Genomic DNA, 5,571 nt, shown 5'->3' with positions numbered 1-5,571 from the left:
GAATACCAGATTATCTGTTTTTAAAAAAAATAAATGAACAAGAATAACTTCAGTAGTAAACAATTATAGACAAAAAGTGAGAATGGGAAAGAATATTTTATAAAAAGCACAAAGAACTTATTGTAAAGCATGAAAAATACAACAAAAAAGTATTTCTCTAGCAATGGACAAGCTTAGAAAATTGAAAGCGTGGAAGCCACAAAACTCACCGCTAGTGCCTTCCTAAGTGAACTAAATCTTGGGACAATTTCACTGAAATTAGGAACTCAACATGGATGTCCATCATCCAAATTTCTTTTCCATATTCTCCTCAAAGCACTGTGGAAACAAATGGACAAGGACAGAAAATTAAATTAATAGAAATAAAACAAGTCAAATCATTCCTCTTTGCCGATGATATGATATTATACATTAGAGAACCTCCAAATTTTACCAGAAAATGTCTGGAAATGATAAACAAATTTAGCAGCTTGGTAGGATACATACTTCATTTGCATAAATCAGTACATTTTTAGCATATCAACATTCATACATACAAATAAAAGGCAAACATCTTGTATGAGAAACTATCTCAAAATGGAGCAAAGATCCAAACTTGAATCTGAAGCACAAAAGAAAAAAAAATAGCCATTACCCTACATGATATGTGCCCACAAAGAGACTTTTTGAATGGGACTCCATTTGCCCAAGAATTGAGACCAACAATTGACAAGTGGGACTTCATCAAATAAAGGAGCTTCTGCATGGGTGAATATTTAACCCGAGGAAAAAAAGAGGAAGCCCCCAGAATGGGAGAGAATCTTTTCCAGGAACTTACCTGACAGAGGACTGATATCCAGAATACACAAAGAACACAAAAACAAAGAGGTAAAAAAAAACAATTGAAACATTTGAAAAATGATCCCGGGACCTGAAGAGACAGGTATCAAAAGAAGAAAAAACAAATCAAAACAACCTGGAGATACCATCTTGTCCCAGTGCGAATGGCAAAGGCTAGTCAAACTAGAAACAACAAATTTTAAAGAAGGTCAAGGAAAAGAGAAGCCTCGTTCACTGATTGTTGGGCCAACAATTCTGGAAATTACTTCAGACAGTTACCAAAACGCTAAAAGTCAATCTACCATATGAGCCAGCTATACCATTCCTCTACATATGCCCAAAGGCCTCACAGATATTTCCGCAGCAGTATCCACTGTTGCTCTATTCATAATAACGAGGAGATGTCCTTCAACTGATCAATGAGTAATGAAAGTGGACATATACACTAGGGGATAGCATTCAGTTTTAAAGAAAAATAAAATTGAGAAATTTGCTTACATTTGATGGATTTTTAAAAATAGTTTAAACGAGGTAATAGATTGGAGAAAATAGCCATATGATTTCTCCTTTGAGTGTTCCAGCTCCATATCTTCAAAGGTCCGTAGACAGCCTAAAAAAATGCAGAAAGCAGGAGAGTAAAAATGGTACCATTGCCAGTGTGTGTGTGTGTGTGTGTGTGTGTGTGTGTGTGTGTGTGTGAAAATCCTCATCAACTGAAAGACCCCGGCCCAGTATACACAGGCAGCTGAGGCTTATGGAAAATTCCGTTTCCCCCACAGCTCAGCTGAATAGTCATTTTTTTATCAGAAGGGAGCTCAGCTCAAGGTCCTAATGGCTGAATGGCTGAATAGTCACTACTATCAGAAGGGAACTCTGCCAAGGGACACAGGTGTCTGCTGTCTGCATAGCCAGCCCAGCAAGATTGGGCAAGCACAGAGACCTATTGTTCCTCAGATAGGGCCAAGGCCGAGACTTGAGTTCCAAGCAAAACCTCAATTGCCCTCGTTCTGAGCCCCAGCCTCATTTAAATTGCCCAATCAGGGTCCTGTAACTAGGCTTCTCGCTTCTGTACTGAGTTTTTTGCTATAAAAGAATCCCCGAGTCCCCAGCTCGGGGCGCTCAGCCCCCCAAGACTGAGACGCCCGGGTACCCGTGTGTAAATAAAGCCTCTTGCTGTTGCATCCAAGCTCGTGGTCTCGTTGTTCCTTGGGTTCGGGTCTTCCTCCCGTGAAAGTCCCCGGCCTGGGGTCTTTCACAACAAGCATTGTAAGCTCTCTTTTGATTTGTTAGTTAAAATTGTTCCAGAGATTCTCAGAACAGAACAGGCTATTGTTGTTGCCCTTGGTTATCCTGTAAACATGAAAGTTAAGCCTCTCCTTGAATATATCATTCACTTCAGAGATCACTAAGGTAGAAATGACCTGAAAGCCTCCTGTCTCAGGATTATCTCTCAAAAGACCAGAAAGTGTCATGCAAGTTCCAATAGGAGGGAAGTAACTGATACGACTGAGCTATGATACCTTTGAAGAACACTGACCAACATGGCCCAATAACTAAGAGTGCCGTAGGGTACACAGTACTTGGGTGTAGCTATCATCTCTCTAGTACTCAAAAACACCAAAATTATTCCTCGCCGTGAACGCCGAAACAATTGTGTAAAGACGTATTGCTCTTTTACCTTGCCTGTCTAAAAGCACTTGATTGGTCTAATAGAAAGCTGAATGGCTAATAGTAAGGGAGGAAGTATAGACAGGACTTCTGGGCAGTGACAGTAAGTAAGAGGGGTATGCAGACTCAGGAGAGAAGGAAAAAGAGATGACAGGAAGACACAAGGGGTAACCAGCCAGACAGGGAGGAAGTAGCAAAGTAGGGTACACAGAATGCAAGAATGGTAAACAGGAAACAGGATGCAGCATACAGGAAACAGGATGCAGCATACAGGAAACAGGATGCAGCATACAGGACACAGGATGCTGCATACAGGAAACAGGATGCATGTTGCTGAATATGAACAGCCACTGTGGTGGCTATTAACAAAAATAATACCCATACTTATGTGTCTTAGAACCTTCTTTAGCTGGTCAAAAACCAGTAACTACTAGTGAGAAAGAAGAGAAAACTCACCAGATTCTAGGGAATTGTAGGAAAACTCATTCCTTCAGAGGGTAAGAGTAAGTAGGGTGAGGCATCCTTATGCATAGAATGTTAAGTCTACTTTCAAACAAATGAATGAAGTAGATATTCATTGTAGCTAGGTAAAGTGTTAATGTGTCCATATTTGTCATATAAAATTACAGGATGTGCTGTAAGATTAGTATTTCAAACGCAACCTCCATTTTAATAAAGCTCTGGTGCTACATTGTGTAGGGCATATTTGCACAAAAACTAAATTCCAAGTGACATACTAAAATTATTCAAAGAATATTATTCAAATTTAAATGGGAATCCTGTCTTGTAACTGGCAAACCTAGTAAGAAGTAAAACACATCTGCTATCCAAACTGTAGAAGCATCAGTGTCTCTGGTGATCAGACTGATTTGCTGTAGTGTCAGAGTATACCTGGCAGATGACCAGCGTTCAGTGCCTAACCTGTCACTATCATTTATCATCTGTGTTATTGATAAAGATTATGAATGGAACAACTGCTGTCCTTCTAGCTCAAAGACCAACAATTCCCAGCTATAAAGCCAGACTTAACTATTGAAACCTACAATGTACCATCTTATCCCAGCTGATATCTTCCATTAGATTTAATAGCATTCAGAGAGTAGGAAAAAAATCTAAAATCCCCTCAAGGTTCCTTCTTCAGATTAATTTCTACCCCAGCAACAGTCCTCTCTAGTGTTTCCCAAAGCTGTCAATCACAGTCTCAATTTAAGGGGTTTTGTATTTTGTTTCTATTTCTTTCAAAAAGTCTGTCTCCAAGCTAGCTACACATAGCTCCCCCCACAGGCATCCTATGAGACTTTCTTGTCAGGACCAGCTCACAGAGGCTTTGGAGAGTTTTGGCTGCAACCACACTTTACCTTCCATATTCATTACAACACTGCATCCAGATCACACATCAAGTGTGCACCACAAAATCCTGCCAAGGTCTGGATAATAACTGGTCTTCAGAGGTTCATAGGTTAAGAGCTTCATCCCTAGGATGCTCTCTTTGTGTGTCGTATGTACAGCCTTTCTGAGTAGGAACTCTATAGAAGGGCATTAGGTCATTGAAGTGGTGATCTTAAAGAGGATTGTGAGACTATGACACCCTTGCTTTTCTCTTCTTTTTTATTAGTTGTTGACCTCTTTGTGAGGGGTTTTAGTTTGACTTGTGGACCAACTGCAATGGGCTGCCTCATCACAAATAGTAATGCAAGGAAACTACCCATCATGAAAACAAAACAAAAACCAAAGACGACAAACAAACAAGCACAACAAAAAACAATCTCCAAAGCCTGCAGACCAAATAAATGTTTTGTTCTTTGTAAGCTAATTTTTCCAGTTTTCCTTTTTGGTGAAAAAAAAATACAGATACCATGTATTTTTGTGCTTTTTTTTCTTATATTTTTCAATACCAAAATAGAGACAGGAAAGTATTACCATTCTTTTAATCGCCACTGTACACTACAACTGAGGAAATTTGGAGACATAATTGATGTTCAGTAAATACATGGTGAACAAATGAGTAGATGAAAATACAAACGAATACATTAATGAGAACATTAAGACATAATGTTGAGCAAATGTAGTAATGAAAATAAAATCCTTTCAATTAAAACTATATTTTATCATCCAGCTTGAGAGATGTGATGGGAACTCAGTACATTTATGGGATGTTCCTCCTGAATATTCATATATTAGAGTATAACTTTTCTTAATTCCTTAGTGTGCTGCAGTAAACCACAATCTCACACTAACTTTCCACACTTACATAAAATGCTGCCTCAGATGGGACAGACTGTAGCCTTTTAGCACCAGCATTCATCATGCTAAATATATGCGTGGCCTATAAGTTCTGCAGAATCGCCTGCAATATGGAATAGGAGTGATCCCGAGGCAGAGCTTAAAATAAGCAAATAGGTCAAATGTTCAACTTACCTGCAATATTTTTAATTACTTGGCATATCTTTTTAAATGACTGTTCAAGCCCCATCAAACCACCGTGACACTGAACTCAAATGAGAGAAATATCAGGAGCCCCTTGTGTTTCATCTTTTTTAATGCTCCAAGTAAAAATGAATCTTTTGATATTTTTTCATCCTGAAAAGTCTCTAAAGAACCAATGGTTTAAATGCAAAATTCTTCCCTTAAGGAAAAGGTTCGAGGTTTTCATTTTTCCAAGAGTAAAATATTACTTTCTCACATAAAAGTTTTGTCTATTTTATTGCTATAGTTGAAAAAAAGGAAAAAGTCTCAGAACTTCTTTAATATAGCCCAATTCATCAAACTGAGTCCTTCTTGCTCTAGGATATTCTTCATTGATATTCCCTTTGGTTCCTCCAAATTTCTAAATTAGTGCTTCATACAACTATGTGGCACATGTTATTTAGCTAACTATCATCTGTCACTTTTATTCTCTATGTGTATATGAGATTTTATCCTCACTCAGCCCTATAATAACCATAATGGAGTGACTTATATCACCAAGGACACAGAGATAAAAGCATTTCACTGAAAAATCAGTATCCTAATAGAGTATGTTAAAGAAACTAACATCATTAAGCATAGAATGCTACTATTTATTGCACTATATAATGTGCAATA

At 38.2% G+C, this 5,571-nt stretch overlaps 1 long non-coding RNA gene across 1 annotated transcript; it reads right to left on the bottom strand.

Annotated features, from left to right (window-relative positions):
• Positions 1-215: 215 nt before the first annotated feature.
• LOC121142980 lies at positions 216-2,010 on the bottom strand. Its single transcript, XR_005880125.1, has 3 exons — positions 1,970-2,010; positions 1,318-1,429; positions 216-318 (listed from the first exon to the last, which is right to left on the bottom strand). It is a non-coding gene; the product is annotated as an uncharacterized LOC121142980 (long non-coding RNA).
• Between the last annotated feature and the right edge of the window lie 3,561 nt (positions 2,011-5,571).

This window comes from Mesocricetus auratus, unplaced genomic scaffold (assembly GCF_017639785.1).
Source record: "Mesocricetus auratus isolate SY011 unplaced genomic scaffold, BCM_Maur_2.0 Super-Scaffold_100010, whole genome shotgun sequence".
In the NCBI taxonomy this organism is placed as follows: domain Eukaryota; kingdom Metazoa; phylum Chordata; class Mammalia; order Rodentia; family Cricetidae; genus Mesocricetus; species Mesocricetus auratus.
This window is presented reverse-complemented; position numbering and strand designations above follow the sequence as displayed.